The following is a 20,805-nucleotide window of genomic DNA, read 5'->3' on the forward strand; positions in this document are numbered from 1 at the left end:
AAAATAAATAAATAATTACATACATACATACATATGACCTAATAATACATTACCTTACCTTCTGAGAAGTTACCCTAAAATTTAACCAGAATACATACACTGAAATGTATATACAAGGAAGTTTATTATAGAATTATTTGTAATTATGAAAGTTGGAAATACCTCAATCAAGCATAGGTGTATTTGTTAAATTACTTATGGTATAACCACGTTAAAGAATACTATGCATCTGTTAACAATGATGTGGTATATATTTATTTACTACATGGTGAGATTTTTTTATGATCTGTTGTTAGGTAGAAAAGGCAATTTATACAACAAAATACAATTGATGATATTATTCGGCTAAGAAAGATTTTTCTGTATGTTTCTATCAGAATCTATATGTATATATGTGCCTACAAACACACTAACATAGTCTACATGTTTACATGTTTAGGAGGTAGAATTGTAGGGAATCTCATTGATATCTATGCTTCTCTATGTTTCCTATTTTTATAAACAAACATGATTATCTTGTATAATGACAAAGAAAGGAAGATTTATAGCCCCATCAGATCTTTCAGTATTTTACTATTCCCTGAAAAAGTATTTTGTATTATTTCACTCTAGTTATAACTTTAAACCTTACTCATTTAAAGTGAAGCAACAGTTTATCTCTTTCCTCAGGGAACTACATCTTTCCTTGTACTTTTTGGCAGGGAAGACCTGGAAGGAGTTTGGGTCAGTGTCTTCTCAACAGCCCAGTGGCGTTTACATTTTGGCCACTGTTCCAACATAGTCACCCTAGGCAAGTCTACTGAATCAAGAACTTTCTTGGTGCATGTGCGTGTGTGTGTGAGCTAGTAGAACAATAAATGAAGCATTAGGTGAGACCTCCTAGGAATGTGTGTGTATACCCTTTTGGACAGAAGACCCGAACCACACCAGTACACAGACTACATGGACAATCGGACCATTTTTCTTGCTATTTTTCTATGTATTTTACAAACCAAACCAATGTTTGCAGATACTCTTGCCTTTAAATCCAAGTAAGATACCATTTAAGATAACTTTTGGCGTGCCTGTTGAAAAGACAGAATCAATGCTGTTGGCAATATGGGGATTGAGAAAGGTAGAGTCCTTGGGTCAAAGAGGCCAATTTCCCAGTCAAGTAATTTGATGTTTTGAATGTTCATATTTTTTAACCAGCTAAGAAATTATGGGGTAGCCTTGAAAGAGAAATCACTCAAATCTTAAATGGTAGGACACAGAGAGGATTACAGAATCTTACCTGTGAAGGATCCTAGCAGCACCTGGGTCCTCTGAGGTACTTTCAGGGTGCAGTGGAATTTACACTGTGAACTAATGTAACCTGCCATGAATGTTTGTTATCTCACCTGTGTACTTGTGCAGATTCTGGTAGGGTAAAGGTGCATGTTCCTTTGAATCAGACTGTTTTTACTAACATTAAGCCTCCATTGCTAATGAACTTCATGTACTTCCCTGATTTGGTAGTAAATTATTGGGCTAAAATTTTATTTTTTTAAAAGTCTAAAGAAAGATAACTAATAAACTACTTGAGTTGGCTCAGCAGAATAATAATTTGCCATGTTGACTAGTTATTAGGTCAGATAGGCTTTCTAGAGAGGGTGTTACTGGGGAGGCAGGAATGGAGGATGATAAATTCCTTTATTTATGCTTTTTACCTCCACTGGAAAAAATGCTGATTACTACAAAAGTGTCTGGATATTTTAATATTTTTCTGCTAGTGTTATATTACTTATCACTAATGTGCTCTCCATTTCCTATAGAGGAAGGAAGGGACAGAGCTGAATAATAAACTAGACAATGGGAATGGTTTAGTGGGATGTAGTGTGCTCTTTTTATGTTTCCAGAATTTGCCTACTGTTAAGGAAGTTGCTGTATGTTGCATATAAATAGGGCAAAGAACTCATTACTCAGCACTTCAGTCAGCGAGTCACTGTTCTTGCCATCACTGTGGCAGCTGTAAGGAAACTCCAAAGGATTAACTGTGAGTGAGATGAGCTGAACATATCCCCCCGCTGGATTTTACTGTTCTGCCCACATTCTGATGGTGATCCAAATGATTTTTAAGATGCTCCCAGACCATCCCAGTTTCCATAATGACTCTTGTGCTCTAAAACTACTTAAACTTATTTCATTATGATTTGTCAAAGGTTAACTGAGAGGAGTAGCCAAGAACTAAGAAAACAGATACAAAATAAAAAGTGGAAAAAAACACATGTATTTTGAATGGGTACAAGCTGGTGGACTAACCAGGAAGCAAAATAGCTCCAGAGTAGAATGAAAGGGATAAAAGTAGGATCACAGTTGGGTAAAGCAGAAAAAAATATTAGTGGCTAAAACAGATGAATGTGAATATGGCTCTTGAGCCCAATATATTTCTAAAATTCAGAGTGATAAACGAATTGAATGTCCTTTATTCTAGGGACTTAAAAAAAATACAAAATGACTTCTGATTCTCAAGGAGTGAGCTCTCTGTCTTAAAGTCTGTCCCAGTCTTTTTCACAGTGTCAGCAGCATGCATTGAAAGTTGACAGAGTACTGTAATTCTCTACATGAAAATGTAAAGTTAAATCCTGCTGACTAGAGCAGTTCATTTACAAAGAACTATGATCTTCTCATAAAACAGCTGGCATTGGCTGAAAGGGAGGTATTGTTGGTAGGTAAGCCAACATCCTAAAGGCCTGGGTCTCAGCCAACATCTCGTATAACAAACACGCTGCTGATTCACTTTTGCTTGTATTCCCAGACAAAAATGATTGCAGTACATTTCAGGGCCAGTGCAAAAACTTTGCTTTTGTAATATATTAACTTGCTCTCAATAGTGAGATGTTCTAAATAGCTAAACTGGACAGCAATATCCAACCTTAAAAAAATTAAAAAACCCAGTTGAAAGGCCAAGAGGTTATTTGTATTTTACTTTTTTATAAAGTGATGACCAGTTTTGTTTTTTTGGTGGGTCGGAAACTTGGGGTGTTGCCAAAGAAGGAAAAAATCCATACATCTGTTAATATTTTCTTTACTTCTTTTCACCAGACAGCTCTGATTTTAGTGGGAGACATACTAGATGAAGTTTCAAAACTCTTGGATACTAACTATGCTACTTTGAGCAAATCATTTAATCTCCCTGAGCTCCAATTCATTCTTTTGTAAAATGAGGGTAATAATACTTCTGCTGACTACCTTGCAGTATGGTTTAAATGATTAAATAAGATATTGTAAAGCACTTATCAATTGCAAGGCATGATATTAGCATGAGGACTGTGAGGGCCGTCTTGTTTCTTTGGGAACGGATGCTGTTCCTGGGGCACTGGAGAAGTATGGGGGACTCCATCCCAGTCCATCCCTCTCTCCAAATCTGAGAGGCTGGAAGAAGAGAAGAGAGTCAATCCTGGGTTGCCAACTCTCATTTCTCCATTAATATGCACAGAAAAATAATATTCAGACTCTTCCCCCTCTGAAATAGGAGTCATTTCCTCAAATTTACAGAAACTCAGTAAGTAGGCTATTCCCCAATTCTGTTTCTTTCTCTATATCTGTATTGTCCAGTATAGTAGCTACTAGGTTACTGAAATCATGAAATATGGCTAGTCAAAACTGAGATATGTGTAAGTGGAAAATACATGCCATGAAAAAAGTAAAATCTTGCCATTTGGAACAACATGGATGGATGTAGAGGGCATTATGCTAAGTGAAATAAGTCAGACAAAGAAATACTATATGATTGCACTTAACATGGGATCTAAAAACAAAACAAACAAGCAAACAAAACAGAACAGAAGCAGACTTACAAATATAGAGAACAAACTGGTGATAGCCAGAGAAGGACAGGGAATGGGCAAAATATGTGAAGGGGCTCAATAAGCTTCCAGTTATAAATACAGTGGGGATATAAAGTGCAACATAGGGAATATATCCAATAATATCATAATAACTTTGTATGGTGACAGATGGAAACTACACTTATTGTGGTGAGCATTTCATAATGTCAAATCATTATGTGGTATACTTGAAACTAATATATATCATCTTCAATTAAAAAATAGTTAATTAAAGAAGCCCCTGAGATTTGGTGTAAAAGTGGAAAATTCATGTCAGAGTTTGAAGACAATAGTCCAAGAAAATAGAGGTAAATTATCTTGTTAATATTTTTACATTGATTATAATGATAATGTTTTGGATATATTAGGTTAAATAAAATATATTAAAATAAGTTTTATCTGTTTCTCTTGTCTTTATTCAATATAGTTACTATAAAATGTACAATTACATGTATGGTTCACTGTGTATTTCTATTGGATAACATTGCTTCAGACACTCAGAGGAAAGGAGAGGCATGAACCCTACTGGCCCGACTTACCTGCCTCTTGCATTTCTCAGTGTCCATCCTAATGCAGGGCTCTTTTTCCTTATCAGACCAGTTCTTGGGCAACCAGCTCATCTGAGAAGAACATGAGGAAACCAAAGAAAGATCAGTAAGGAGGCCATTTCCTTACCTAACAGCACATGGCCCAAAGTAGGTAAGACTTCAGTATTCATTCAATTGAAGTGGGGAATGGAGAAATTTGACAGTCTTATACCTTGAAAAGACAGAACTGGCACAAATGATTTCTCTTTTTACTCTTGAGTTCTAAAAATGGAGAGATAACTATGATTGGGGTTTGTACGGTACTGTGTCCAAGTCATGTATTAAAATCTTCTTTTATAAGAATTATTTGCATGCATTTCTTATCTCCCTTCTGAACTAGATGTCTAGATGCCTTGAAATTAGGAAATGTAGTGTACATCTCTTGCTTTGTGCTCAGTAAATGTTGTTGAATATTATTGGTAAAATAAATAATATAATCAGTCTAATAATTGATCTTTTTGACCAAAATTAAAATTTGAACCTAATATGGCATAAATTTATTTGATGATGACATAAACATTTAAAAAAATGTTGCTTGTAGCTTAAGACACATGGTGTTGTCTTTTACATAATCTTAGGTTTAAATTCGCCTCCAGAAATATTTCATTTGAGAGTAGCTATATTCTTCCCAGATATTCCCTTCATCCTGGTGGACGAAGAAACTCCACCCACCTTTGTGAACTCAGCAACAAACTAAAAATTGTCCCAGGAGCAAACTGATAAACCCTGTATGAAATAAGAGAACAAATAATCCCATTAACCTGGCAGATAGGGAATGAAAGCTCAGCGGGGGAATGAAGCAGGTTGGAGGTGGGGAATAGCCAACTGTGCAGTGAACACTCAGCAGGCTCCCAGCCCAGCAAATCCCCAGCGTCCGAACAGCCTCAACCAGTCTAGAAGGGAGGGCTTGTGGGGAGGGCCCAGTTTAGCTGCAGGGATCAAAGGTAAACGAGAGAAACAGCTAGAGTAGTGTCTGCTCTTTGAGCAAAGATAATGGAGTCCTCTCTGAGGTAAAGAGAATGAACACACAGAGAGATTTAAAAACACAACAAACCCAGAGCTGATCTGATCCCATTATTCTATACGTCAAAGTCATCAGGTTTGTCCTCAATTCAGAATCACTCTATGCTAAATTACAGGGTTAGAAAAAAATAAAAGGGCATCCTGTTGAGTGTTTTTCAAACAATGGTTTGCAGCTCTAAAGTGTGTGAAATCAATTCCGTGGGTGGAAATTTGCATTTAAAAGATGAAATGAAATAGAATGAAAGACAGCAGGATTTGCAAGTACCAGTGATAAATAATTGCTTTAGGAAGTTTTTGTGTTTTTCTTTTTTGTGTGTGTGTGTGTGTGTGTTCATGTGCGTGTAGGTGTGTTTGGAACAGGTAAAATGTGTTCCTTATTATGGGTCTCAAACTGAAACTAAGTGAAAACTGATTTAGTATATTACCCTACCTTCTATTCAAGGTATAATAAAATCCGTTCTAGAAATGAGGCCCTCAAGAATCTGGATTGCATAACCTTTGCAACTAATCCTCAGTCTAGGTCTTCGTCCTGCATTCTACAAATGTAGAAAATGTCACAGATTCAATGTAGTCCCTCAACAAAAACAGTCAAGGGTTCTAGGATCAGGCATTTCATTCTGATAAAGCTAATGCTGTTTGTCAGAAATTGTGGGCAATCTGCCTTTAAAGCCCCTAATTAAGGAGAAGGAATGAAAAACAAAATGATAATAGCATGCTTCAAAGGTGAGGCTGCCACTTGGCCCCCATTCATTCGAAAGCCCACAAAGTGTGGGCTCCATTTAAGGAGTCTGGAATGATTTGAGGGAAAAATGAAATGGAACTGTTGAAATTTTTCTTCCTTTACCCCCAATTATGCTATCATTTTACTTACGTTGCCTTGATCTACTTGAAATTTTAGCCAAATTTGGATTGCAGTTTGTTTTATGATTTAAAGAGTATAGAAGTGTGACTAGAGAAAGGACCAGACATAAAAGAAAGCAGAAACTGTATAAAAGATTCTGGAAGACATTTTCTAATCCACTGTAGATAACCACCAGTAACCCAGTAAATTGACTGATTTCCATTTCTAAGTCTCCAGGAAGTAAGCACAAAATTCAGGGTTGACCATTAATGACAAACTTCATTACTTTCCACAAAACATGAAAGACAAGGAAAGAACTGTAGGGTAAAAATTCCGTAAAACAAGTCAGAGTAAAGTTGTGTAACAGAAAGGCAGTGTCTTCCACCCAGACACAAAAGTACGTACCAAAGGTTACACTGTAAAGTGGCCACTAAAAATGCCATTTAAAGATGAGCAAACTTATCACCCCAAGAAATCAAAGTAAACCATCTGAAACCCAAGCTGTAGGAAATCCCGCTGCTCAGGTAAAGTATCAAATTTGACACGAAACGGTCCCCTATCACTTTCAGAGAGCAGGAGGCTGCCTGGCTTAACCTTGAGCGAAACCTGCCCTGGCTTTCAGTTCAGGGAAACTTTCTCTCAGCTGTGTCGGTCGTGGATTTTCGCTGTAATTACGGTCTCGCAATCTGGTGTAGCCTTAGATAAACAAACAGAATCAACACATTATCATTGGGGTGGCAACCTAGTTTCTCTCCCTTACACAGGGCATTGGGCTGGAATCGAGAAGATTAATGAGAAATTTGCCCACCGTTGCCAGCTTTGTGTCTATTTAATCTTTCAAGAGCTTGAAATTAAGTTTATTTTAGTTTCTCCAAAAGAAGAAATGTGTACTACCTCTCATTTCACAGAATTGCTGAAAAACCACAAAAAGACAGTGTTTGAGCATGTCATAACTGGGCACTGAATTGCCATGGATAAGTTTGAACCATTTCATTCTCTCTCTCTTTCCCACCCTGGAAAACTGGCACAGAATGGGTCTTATTGTCTACTCTCTGCCCTTTCTTCCTGGGCCCTCTCTCTCCTCAGTTAATCTAGTCTGAAACTGTGGGAACATGCTATCATATTTTAGATGCAGAGGAATATTTCAAGTTAAATGGTTACTTTTTCCTGATTCTTAACCTGAAAAATTAATCTTTAATGGTAGGAATTTTAAGTTAACTGAAAGCACAAATTAGAGGTAATTTTGAGCAAAAAGCTTTACCAATATTTCCTTCAAATCATGCCGTAACAGAGACACTTGCCTCATTTATGAGCCCCTAATATGCTCTTTGTCTTCCTACCCTCATTTCCTCTTGCCCTTCCTTCTTTTTTTTTTAAAGACTTTTTTTGTAGAGCAGTTTTAGTTTTACAACAAAACTTAAAGGTACAGAGATTTCTTATATACCCCTGCCCCCCCACACACATAGCTTCCCCCCATTATCAACATCATTCACTAAAATGTTACTTTTTTTTTTAACCAACAATGAACCTCCATTGATACATCATAATCACTCAAAGTCCACAGTTTACCTTAAGGTTCACTTATGGTGTTGTATATTCTATAGGTATGGACAAACGTATAATGACATGTATCCATCATTATGATATCATAGAGAGTTCTTTCCCTGCCCTAAAAATCCACTGTGCTCTATTCATCTCTTCCCTGCTCCACCCCTTGGCAACCACTGATCTTTTTATTGTTTCTATTTTTGCCTTTTCAACAATGTCGTATAGTTTGAATCATACAGTATGTAGCCTTTCAAATTAGCTTCTTTCAGTTAGTAATATATATAAAAGTTTTCTTTGGTCTTTTCTGGCTTGATAGCTCATTTCTTTTTAACACTGAATAAACATCCAGTGTCTGGATGTACCACTGTTTATCCATTCACCTACTGAAGGATAGCTTGGTTGGGTCTAAGTTTGAATAAAGTTATGAAAAAGCTGCTATGAACATTTTAATGTGGGCAGATTTTTGTGTGGACATGTTTGCAACTCCTTTGGATAAATACCAAAGAGTGTGATTGCTAGATTGTATGGTGCAAGTATGTTTAGTTTTGTAAGAAACTGCCAAACTGTCTTCCAAAGTGGCTGTACCGTTTTGCATTCCCACCAACAATGAATGAGAACTCCCATTTCTCTACATCCTCACCAGCATTTGCCAGTGTTCTGGATTTTAGCTATTCTAATAGGTGTATGGTGGTATCTTATTGTTTTAGTTTGCATTTCCCTGGTGACATATGATGACATATTAGAGTGTTTGACCCATTTTTTTTTTTATCAGGTTGTTTCCTTGTTGCTGAGTTTTAAAATTTCTTAATATACTTTGGAGAACAGTCCTTTATCAGATATGCCTTCTGCAAATATCTTCTCTCACTCTGTAACTTGTCTGCCAATTCTCTTGATATTGTCTTTCACAGAAAAGCAGAAGTTTTTAATCATAATGAAGCCCAGCTAATCAACGATTTCTTTCAAGATGATGTCTTTGGAGTTATATGTAAAGAATCATCACTCCATTCAAGGTAATTTCGTTTTTCTCCTGCTACATTCCAGAAGTTTCACAGTTTTGTGTTTTACATTTGGTTCTGTTATCCATTTTGAGTTAATTTTTGTAAAGGGTGTAAGGTCTGTGTCTAGATTAATTTTTTTGCATGTGGATATTCTAGCACCATTTGTTGAAGAAATGATCTTTGCTCCATCGTATTTCCTTTGTTCTGTCAACAAGCAGTTGGCTATATTTACTGGGATTCATTTCTGGCCTTTCTATTCTGTTCCATTGATCTATTGTGTATTCTTTCATCAATACTACATTGTCTTGATTTCTGTAGCTTTATAGTAAATCTTGAAGTTGGGTAGCTTCAGACTTGCAACTTTGTTCTCCTTCAATATTGTGTTGGCTATTCTGGGTCTCTCATCTCTCCATATAAATTTTAGAATCAGTTTGTCATATCCATACAATAACTTGCTGGAATTTTGATTGGGATTGTGTTGAATGCATAAATCAAGTTGGGAAGAACAGACATTTTAATAACGAGAATTCCTATTCACGAACATAAAATATCTCTCCACTTACTTAATTCTTTGATTTTGTTCATCAGCATTTTGTAGTTTTCCTCATACAAATCTTGTACATATTTTGTTAGATTTATACGTAAGTATTCAATTTTTATTTGTGCTAATGTAAGGTACTATGTTTTTAATTTCAAATTCCATTTGTTTATTGTTGGTTTGCAGGAAAAAAATGGATTTTTATATATTAAGCTTATATCCTGAACTTTCCTTCCTTCTTTATTAAATATTTCTGAATGTCCACCATGTGTGCTAGGCAGTCTGTCTTTAGTACAGTCCCTCTTCCAGGAGCTAGAGTTTAGTGAGCAAGGTAGATAAATATAAAAATTGAAAACATGTTATTGTAATTGGTATATGAAAAAGATCCTTCTAATTGGGCCTTGGTGTTCTAGGAAAGACTTTATGGAGTGGTATGAAGTGAGTCTTAAAGGATGAGCCTTACATGAAGTGAAGAAGCAAAAGGATACTGTAGACAGAAGATGACTGAATGACAAATGGTTGGGAAACAAAATGGTTTTCAGGGGTTTATGCGTGACTGAGTAGCAAGAGATGGGGCTGAAGAGATAAGTGGGGTCATGCTATTATGTCTCCTATTAAGGACTCTGCTTTTGGTTTTATAGATCAATGATTTTTTTAAGTGATTTTACCAGCAGAATTTTTCTCTAAATTAAATCTTGTAAGGTACACCAATATAAAATTAGATTAAAAGTACACTTAATTAGTATACATTAATCTAATTTGATAAATTCAAAGAAATGAAAATACTGACAGTTGTTTGAATGCAAAATTGATATAGAGATTATAGGTGACAGTTATTCCTTATTATTAGCCTCAGCTTTGCAATTCTTTCATGTCTGAGTTTTGTTTGTTGTAAAGTGGCAAGATAATTTGGCTCATAGTTAAGTAGCAACTAAAACTGAATATACTAGAGGGTTATTTATAAAAAAAAGAGTTCAGTTTTTGACATTTTGTTTTAAGGTATTTAGTATCAGAATATAGGAAACTTCCTGTAACTGTGGAAATAATTGGTTCATTAAAAGTCAAACATGAAAGACACATATTTTCTAGAGTTATGTAACCTCATTTGCCTCTGACCTGTGACCTGCTTTTGATAAAATTTTAATAGTTCATCTAGGAAACTCTTCACTTCTGGAAATTCACACAGCTGCTCAGCTTGTGGTTCAGAATTCTGCCACTTCATCATTTCAGATTTCTTGACTTGGCTACAGACCAATGTCATTTTATATTTAGCAAAGTTGGAATAGTTCACATACACTTGTGTCCTTTCTGATTGCAATACATTTAAGCTACGTCATGTTACCACTCTTCTCCTTCAGTCAAGCTGAATTAAAATGTATTTATTTCATGAATGGTGTATCATAAGGCAAAATGTTCTTGCTGTTTCCCAGTACTATGGCACCATCACCATTCATTAATTCATTACTTATTTATATAGTGGAAATAGATGCTAGATTCTTCATTGATTTTGAAGTTGAGTGATTGTATTAATTTACTAGGGCTGCCCTAACAAAGTACCACAGTCTGGGTAGCAGAAATTTATTTCTCAAAGCTTCATGAATTCTTTCATTTTCATTTTTATTTTGATGGGTCTCAGAACCAACCTTTCCCTCCCTCATGGGAAAAAGGGAGATTAATGTTTTCTTCTGGAAGGTGTCATAGATAATGCAATATTTATCAGCCTTTTTACTGCTCCAACATACAGGAGGGATCCACAACAAATGAACAGCTTACTGAGAACTTAAGCTATGGAATCCCTTATTCAAAAACTGTATGACTTTGTACAAAGTATTACCTCCCTGAGGATGCTATCTAAGATACTTTATCGGGGATCCCAACAATACCATGGCTTAAGAAGAGAGAATTTTATTTTTCTCCTCTCTAACAGCCCACAGTAATATAGTACAGGGTGGGATCAAAGCTCAGTCCATCCTCAAAATATAGCTTCTGTCTGTGGGTCCATGATGGCTGCTCTGGCTCTTGTCATCACATCTGTTTCTGTTTATATGGAACAGAAAAAGGAATAAGAAAAATTCATCCCCATTTCTTTTAAAGGCAACTCTTGGCCAATATGATCACTGATATCCCATTGCTAAAAGCTCATATAGACATATGTAGTTGCAAAGATGGTGGAGAAATGTACTTAATAACTAATGGGCCATCGGTACAGCTGAAACATGGAGTTTTATTATTAGAGGAAGAAAGAATAATGAACAGTTGTATGTCTTAGTTTGGGTTCCTGCAAAAGCAGAGCCTAAGGCAAGGACTTAAATACAGGTAGTTTGTCTGTATTTCCCTAGTGAATGATGATACTGACCCCAAGAAGTAGTGAGGATGTGAGAAGAGTGACACAGAAAAAGAGTCAATGAATGTTTTTCTGCCCAGATAAAAACCATTGTGGAAAAGTGATGGCCATTTATCTGAGGATCATCTGTCAAACTATACAGAATGAGCCTCAGAATTGTCTCAGTGAAGAACAAGGAGGCTGGGACATTTAGCCATTTACTTCCAACCCTCATCATTTATTAACTTGCCTACACTTCCCTGCTACGTGCCTGCTCTGACTGTTTCTGTGGTATTAGAAGATTGCCCAGGGGATACCACAGCACCCACTGGAGGTAGAGTATTTGCATATTGCTTGTAACTGTCCACATTAGTGGCACTAATGTCAGGTGGGCCTAGGGGATATGGCACAGGGCATCTTAGGCATCTACTCCTGGGTAGAGCTAACCATCCAGCCTTTGTTCTAAGTATGTTAGTGATGGGTGGCACTAAAAGGAGAAGGAAACACTAGCCCACACTATTTAAGGAGGAAAAAAAACCTGTTTTGATCTCTTAGAGTTAAGAAAATGACAGTAAAGAAACTTAGATGACTGGGGAGGAGACTTTGTGCTGGGAAATTATGGGAATTAATATGCTGGCATGAGTTATTTGGGGCCAGTCCTACAGGACCTTAAGTGCTACCCTGGGAAGCTTAAACCAGATTTAATAGACAATTGTATAGGTTCTGAATTTCTAAAAAATGAGTGTTACTGTAATGTGTAGGGTAGTTGGAAGAGCCTAGAGGTGGAAGACCAGTTTTAAGGTGATTGCAGTGATCTGAGAGGGAGATGATGAAAGATGGGACTAAGATGTGGAAAAGGCAGGCAGGAAGAGAGAAGGATATGGGGGAGAAAGGAAAGTAGGGAACCAAAGAAGGTAAAAGGAAGAAAGCAGAATGACAAAGGGAGAAAAAAGGAATCAACGACGTTGGTGTGAAACAATGGCTGAATTGGCTTCCATGACACTTGCTTTAAAATGTGAAGAATTAAAATGTAAAAAATTCAGATGATATGAAAATGTTAAACCAGAAACTATCCTTAGATAAGCATAGGAAAGACTATGAATATAGTGACCATTCAAATCATCATGAAGTATTGATAAGATCGAATGTCAGGAAGATACCAAAGTCAAATTTTGACATTTTGCATGAGATATGCCTTAGATTTGGTGATTAACTTTTTGATTTATTCTCTTGAGTCTCCTTACTTGACCAGAATCAATCTACTTCAAAATAAGTACAGGATTTAAATACAGAAATTTATATGTAGCTTTTTAATCTATATTAGCCAAATTCAATTCCTTCCAGAAAATACAACATGCACAATATATTTATGCTAACATTGGTTTATAAAGCACCCAGAAGAAAAGGCTCTCATTATTAAACAAAAACAAAAATCTTTCTTATAAAGAATGAAAGTCTAAGTACATTTTAAAATATTGAAATAACATGTTAGCTTGAGCTACATATGAATAATTGTTCCTTTTAACCACTTTAGGAAGAAACTTAAAAAAAATTGCTTTCAAAGCTACAACGTTGCAAAAAAATTACAAATAACTCATAAACCCTTTATCCCGATTCACAAATTAAGAACTTGCCACATTTACCTTATTACTTCCTTTATTTGTAATTCATATTATTACTAATTTTTCCATGAATTATGTAAGAGTTAGTTGCAGAAATTGTTTCCTTAATTTTTAAATTCTTCAATGTGTATTTCCTAAGAAAAAAGATGTTACCTTATATAACCATGATCCGGTGATCACATTCAGGAAGTTTAATGCTACGACCCAAAATACTGTCAATATTCAAATTCTGCCATTGCCCAATAATGTTCTTTATAATCCTCCTCCATTCCTGCTTCCAATATCAAATCCAGGGTCACACATTGCATTTAATTGTTATATCTCTTTCAGTCTCTGTGTCAGTTGTCTATGGATGTATAAGAATAGCCACAAAACTTTATTTTAAAATAACAAACATTTATTGTCTCTCAGTTTCTGTTGGACAGGAATCCAGGTATAGCTTACTTGGGTGCCTCTGCCTTAAGATCCTTCTCAAGGCTGCAAATTGTCAGGTGGGGCTACAGTCTCATCTGAAGGTTTGACTGAGGAAGGATCCAAGATCACTCATGTGATTTTTGCAGTATTCAGTTGCTCATGGGTTGTTGGACTGAGAGCCTCAGTTTTTCACTGGCTGTTGTCTGGAGGCCTCTCTCTGTTCCTTGCCGTATGGACTCTGAATAGAGTAGCTCAGGTTGTGAACAGCTGGGTCACAGTAACTGACTTCCATCAGTGAGTAAGAGATTGAGCAAGACCAGAAGTAGTGTTTTTATAAACTAATATTGGAAGTGGCATCCATCACTTTTGCTGTGCTCTATTCATTAGAATTCAGTCAGTAGCCTTACTGACAGTCCAGGGGAGGGAACTACCAGAGTTATGAATATCAAGAGACGGGGATCATTTGGGGCCATTTTTAGAGGCTGTATATCATGGACTTTAATCTAGAACAACTTTTCTTTTTCTTTCATAACATTGGAGAGTATAGGTCAGTTATTTTGTAGAATACGAATATGGATTTATCTTGTGTTCCCTCATGATTAAATTTAGGTTACACATTTTTGGTGGAAATGTTTTAAAATTAATGTTGTCTTTCTCAGGGTACCTTGTCAGAAGTCAGATGATACCAGTTTGTCCAGTACTGGTGATGTAAAATTTGATCAGTTGATTCAGACAGTGATTCACACGTCTCAACAGCAAATTTACCATTTTTCTCTTTGTAATTTCAGATATTTTATTTTTTTCAGTCCTAAAATTTCCACTTTGTCATAAAAAATATTTTCTATTTCTTACTGAGATTCCCCTTTCTTTCTTTCATTAAGTGTATTTCCTTTACTTCACTGAGCATAGTTGTAATAGCTGTTTAAAGTCCTTGAGAATGCCAATGTCTGGATCATTTTAACATAAAGACTGTTGGTTTTTTTTCCCTTGAGACTTTTCCTGGGCACATTTTCTTGGTTCTTCATATGCTGAGTAATTCTGAACTGTGTCTGAACATTATGAAGGTTATGTTTTGAAGATTTTAGATGGCTAGAGTCTTTTGAAGAGTTGTTTTTGTTTTAGTAGAAAATTAATTTGATTAGACTCAAACTGCAAATTCTGCCTCACCTGTGAGGAGTGGAAATTAAAATTCTTGGCAGTAAAAATCTCCACTTTTTTTAAACCTTAGCTGGCAAGCTTTCTAGAGTCTGAACCATATATATATGTGGCTTTGAGATCACCATAAATCTAGACAGGGATAGTATCAGAATTGGGTTGCCACTCCCTGATTGTCTTCCTTTAGGGATGTCCCCCTCTAGGGGCTCTAGTTACCTGGATTTCACTCTTGGATCCTCAGGCCAGAAGTACCATCTGTGGTAAGATAATTTGGAATGATGTAAATAATCTCTTTCTTTTTAAATTCTACTCAAATTCTTACCCATTGATGACCTCTTAGCCTACATTGGATGGTTCTTACATGAATCAATTATTGTAATGGTTGAAAAATGGTGATTTTCTATCTTTACTATTCTTTCAATATTTATTAGTTGTCATTCAGGTTAAAGAAGGGCTCCCTTTCACCCCCATTTATTTGTTTGTTTATTGTCAATAAGAATTAAATAAGAAATCACGCTCAAAGATGTGTATGCATACATGTATGCATTGACTGTGATCCCACAGTGGTGGGCTGGAGCTTCTGAGAGGCTGGACCCTCTTTGAGGTTCTCAGTCTTGTCACAGAGTTGCTCACTTCAAGGGACTGGGTGAATTTAGACAGTGGCCATATCTACTGTGAATGCAGGGATTTAAAGATGAGAAAAATGTTCTCTGAATGTTCTGGACTATACAAGATATCTAGGATTTTCACAGACTCCAAAGGATAACAGAGAACTTTGAGCACAAGATAAGAGATTAGATTTCACTAGATTAGAAAAAAAAACAGTTATGTTGCAATCTTATACCTGAGGGCCTTGTAGTAAAATTATAGCTTGATGATGACTATGTAGAAGTTATAACATATTTGCACCTGTTATTCAAGACCAACCCCCTTCAACTTCTGAGGCCCATGATACAGTGATATGAAAAGGAGCTTGGTATACCACTGATGTAGTGGGAAGACTTGCTCTGTGTGTCTGCACCAAGTAAGCCTTGGTTAACTGGGTTAGTAAATTCTTCCCTAGTGGGCAGGGAACTTCAATTAAAAAGTAAGCTTTGGGAAGCCTTGAAATGAATTATAGAAACACTTAAGAGATTCAAAGCCATAGTATTAATATTTTTATTAAAAAGGAATTTTACATTTGTTATTTTTTAGTTATGTATTTGTAACATTTAAGAGAACCTGCGAGTCACACTGTTAATAAACAATAGATGAGTAAGAATACCAATTAATAGTTTGGAAGGTTTTGTTTAAGTCAGACTATTGAAATATTTTTGAAGGATAGTGAATGTATTAAATTTATTAATGCAGTTTAACATGTTTGAAGCTATTAATTTACTCAAGAGTATATGTGGGATCAAACATAATTCAAAGAACTCTAAAAAATCCTGTTAAAGTTTGCTAGACCTACAAGTAGGAAATAATATTTGCAACCTGAACTTAAAAAGTGGGCTACTGTAGCTTTAATAGATTAAAGTCATTTCAGTAACCAACCATTTAGAAAATTTTTTCTATGTACAAAAATCACTCTTGAGGGTACAAAAAAACCCATAGCAATACAGAGAAAGAATTCTGGAAGGCTAGTTGCTAGGTGAATATATTCTTTTTATGGAAGAAAAAGCTGGGTTTAATGACTTGTGTAAGGTTCTTCTGTCATTATCTGCATTCTCCTTTGAAGCTCATCCATTACCGGTACTATCTTTGGAAATGCTAATAAGCAAGATAATTAAAATAGACCAAATAGTATTTTTGATAACTGTCTCTCTCTCCAAACTTGGAAGTTTACTAAATCATGCTAGTATTCTCTCCACCTGTCAAAGTAATTTTTCAGGTTCTCTCTCCCATATATACAGACACCCTTATATTAGCTAGCAACACTACTGTATAATCCTGCTAGGTAATGGGCAAATGAGTCCCTTTTCTAGAAGATTGGGAGGTTCCCTGAGTCTGTCCTTGCTCCTTGGGGCTTTCAGCATTGCTGGTGTACTCCTCTGTGCCTTCATCTCCTGGACCCTGCCAGCTGTGTCATTTTGCTTATGGAAACCTTAAGTCATCAACTTGACACCTAACATATGAGTGACAGACTGGCCCTTTTATTAACCTACTTTTTTCCTAAATTGTTTTTCTTTGAGGGAGGACATTGCTGGATTCTCATGAATAATGCAGAACTGTGAACAATAAAGCATTTAATTTTTAAATCAATAGACATTGTGCTAGTTCAGAGTTTCCTAAGTTGTCTTGGCTGGTGGTACCATTATGTCTTAATAGTTTTTCAACAGCACCCCTGGGCCACAAGAAATACCTAACAGTTCCATTCATTAAGTTAATAGGTTCAAGCACCTTAATAAGTATTTATATTTTAACAGCCAAGTAGCTATTTGTAAAGCAAATATATATCCATAAAGACAAAGTAATAATTAAGTTTCATTCTTGAATAAACACACTTACTAATGGGATATGTGTGCCTGTTGGGCACTACCCACCTCCCCCAATCTTGGAATCAGTCTGAACACTACCACTCTGATTTCCTGTTTCACATTGATTTTCATGTGGTGCTTGCTTTTTATTGCATAAAATGCAGAAAAGTCCAGGGTTTCAAAGAAAGGATGTTGAAAAGAATGTAGCACGGTCTAATGAAACTATGAATCACCTCAAGATAGGCACGGTATCCAACAAATGCTCCTGTGCTGTTCTTGAATATTAAGAAATCTGTACCATGGTTCTTCATTGGCAGAGCTCATCTTCCACTATAGAATCTGAATAGACCTGCAGCCTAGTTTCCTTCCTTGTGCAATGACCTTGGTTCTTAGGCTCAGCAATCAGACCCCTGTGTCTCAGATTTTGAGTCAGAAGCTGTAGATGCAAAGGGTCAGGAACACTGGGGGCTTCTCCTGGGTGTGCAGTGTTAGTGTGTGTACCAGAAATCAAGGCAGTGGTGGAGCCAGTGTCAGTACTGGAAGCATGGACAGTCTCAGCAGTGGCCCTAATATGTGGTTGTGTCCTCGCTGGACTGATTCTGTGGCAGGTTTGTGGCTGTGGTTTGGTAGTCTCCCTTTATCCTCACTTATTCCGAACAAAGTTCTCTAGTCTTCCTGAGGGTGTGGACAACCAAATATACTTCCAGTAAATTTCTTTCTCTGTTAAATAAGTCCAACTACTCTTAAAAGTGGGACAAATAATCAAGAATATGACCAAAGATTTCCAATACCAGAAGAGAGGGAAGCTTATATAGAGCATTCTGTCCTGACTTCACCAGATGGCAAAGATCTGAGAAAATATCAAGATGTGACTTCTAAAAGCTCTGGATAGTAAATAAAAACCATTGGAGAATCAACTTTCAAAGGCTGAAAAAGGAGGTTTAGATAATGTGGACAGATTTGAGCAAGTGGGAGACTTGGAATTTTAGCACAGAATGCATCAGGCCCTATTAGGTAGTTTCAAAATGACACATTTGTGATAAATAGGAAAGTTTGTAAAGGACGTGTCATTGGAGTACATGCTCAGAAAATATGCAGGCTCCCAGGAAAGGTGTACATTACATGGTAGCTAGCTAGGACAAAAAAAAGCAGTCAGTCTGTGATAAACGTTAGGCTCATGAGAGGATGAATTTTAGATAGAATTACCCAAATAAAGGAAAGAAGGATGGGCAAGATTTGTTTGAACAACATATTTTTTGGTAAATCCAGAAGTTATTAAATTTATATTCCTTACTAGCAGACACTTCAAAAGGTCAAATCTGAAGGAGTGTGTTATAGGAAATGATAGAGCTGACTCAGAAAGCACAGGGAAAGGAAAGCAGAGTCTACCTGTCTGCATCAAATTAAGAAACAGGTGAAATGTTTTGAGACTCAGGTGTGCCTGCCTGAAAGAGGAAAGGCACTATGTCAAGTAATGAAATCCTTAAAGTGTATCCATGAGTGAAGAAAAAGTTGTAGCAGAAATAATTGTTATGCTGTTTTGAAGTAACACAAGTTCCTCAAGATGAAAAGCAGATTTGGAGGTATACCAAGCAGGTCGTCTCTTTTTGCTTCAGAAGAATAGAATAGGGCATGTGTTTTTAGCCTGTGAATTCTCTGTAAAATAAACTGAATCCACATTTTTGGAATTGAGAGGCTGTTTGGCTTCTGTGAAATTAAACAATTTCAGATGTAACTCAGAGTGGATAAAGTGAAGGTTCCTATGGCCAGGATTCTCACCTGGCCCTGGCTGGCTAGCTTGCTACACATGTGTGGGCAATACGTCGTTATTGATTCTACATAAAGAGCTCTGCCCAGTGCTCTGTGTGACATGGTGGCACAGCTGCAGGGCCGCAAGAGAGCAGAGACAAGACTGGAGTGGTGGCAGCACCAAGGACAGAGACTGAGACAGCTGTGTGGGTAGAGAGGCCCAGAGGCCAAGACCAGCTAGCCTCATGCAGACTCGCTCTGAATGGACGGGATTCTAATGATTGACCTGCCACTGTGGAAATAAAATTGGGTACAATCCTTTCACCCCAAGAATGTTCTACTGTTATTGCTTTGGTCACATTGAATCCATAGTGAACTTGCCTGGAGCTGAAACCCATTGACAAGACACTCAGTATATTCCTTGATAAGTGAAATCATGATGTCATGTACACATGACATTTATAGGTACACACAGGCTCATAGAACTTTCATGCTTTTAGGAAAATTATGTGATGGGAGTATTTGGCACAAGATCCTCTCAAATATTAGGCAACATAATTTGTATTACTTATTAAAAAATAAATACTGATTATAGCAGTACATTTAAAGGCACATGCATATCCTTGATGTAAAATCTCATATCATTTCAAAATTCAATTTAAAAACAATTGCCCAAGTTGTTTAATTATGACTTAGTGTTTTAACTTATCCACACATCTTGTTGACCCATATGCTTTATGTAAACTGTCTTGGTATGTTTTTTTAAATCAAGTCCTTGTATATTAACTTTCTCTTTATCATGGGAAGAAGGTAGTTTCACATTCCAAAAGAGGAAAGTCTTGCCTTGCTGGAATACTTGGGGAATATAATGCTTTTATATCGTTGAAATTATTGGTTGTGTATTTAGATCTAGAGTCAATTATTGGACTTGTTTCTCCCTGTAGAATGGTCAGAGACAGAGAAGGAAACCAGACATCTGGAAAAGAGAACCTCAAAGAAAAGGGAAGTTACGTGGTTAGGAGACTTACACTGATGCTGTGGGTCAACCAACACATATGAGTCTTCTTTTGGGTACTTAGTGTAAATTATTTAAGGGAATCATCCTTATCCCTTTAGCAAATGGATGTGGGCAGAAGCCTGCGTTTGATAACAATCTGCATTCCCAGTATTATATCCTACTATGTCCTCTCACAAACTCTAAGCCATCTCCCAACAGAGTTCCTTATGATTCTTTTTCTGCATTAGGACCTTTTGTAACTTTGCGCTTTGTTCCTGCTCTTCTTTATTTAACAATATCCTTAGTTCTCTTCCTCTTTAGTGCAAAGTTATTTGTTCTGTCATTTGTGCTTCCCACCATTTGGCCTATCATTTAATTGTGTTTCTCTAAATGACTCTCTGAAAGCATAGGGTCTGCTTTATTATCCTAGTTCTGCTATTATCTTTTATATTCACCACATGCTGAAATTCATGTGGTGAAGGTCTATCACTTAGTCATCTTTGCTCCTACCACAGTACAGGGATACGCAAATGCTCTCAAAATGTCAGATTGTATCCTATACATTAGTGTGTGTATGGTCGCATTCACTGTCTGTAGTGTTTTAAGCTTGAATTCATGTTTGTCTTGATTATCACTTCTATAGTGAGGTGTTGTGTGAGACAGCCACTTAAATTTGCTGGATGTTTTGTTTCATTTATTAAAGATT

General features: G+C 36.5%; 1 long non-coding RNA gene across 1 annotated transcript in view; it reads left to right on the top strand.

Moving 5' to 3' along the window:
• LOC130683607 (uncharacterized) overlaps positions 1-4,825 on the top strand; it is a 56,915-nt gene extending 52,090 nt beyond the window's left edge. Inside the window, exon 3 of the long non-coding RNA XR_008997439.1 lies at positions 4,444-4,825. This is a non-coding gene — a long non-coding RNA (uncharacterized LOC130683607). The remainder of the gene's footprint in view (positions 1-4,443) is intronic.
• Positions 4,826-20,805: the final 15,980 nt, after the last annotated feature.

This window comes from Manis pentadactyla, chromosome 1, assembly GCF_030020395.1.
Source record: "Manis pentadactyla isolate mManPen7 chromosome 1, mManPen7.hap1, whole genome shotgun sequence".
In the NCBI taxonomy this organism is placed as follows: Eukaryota; Metazoa; Chordata; class Mammalia; order Pholidota; family Manidae; genus Manis; species Manis pentadactyla.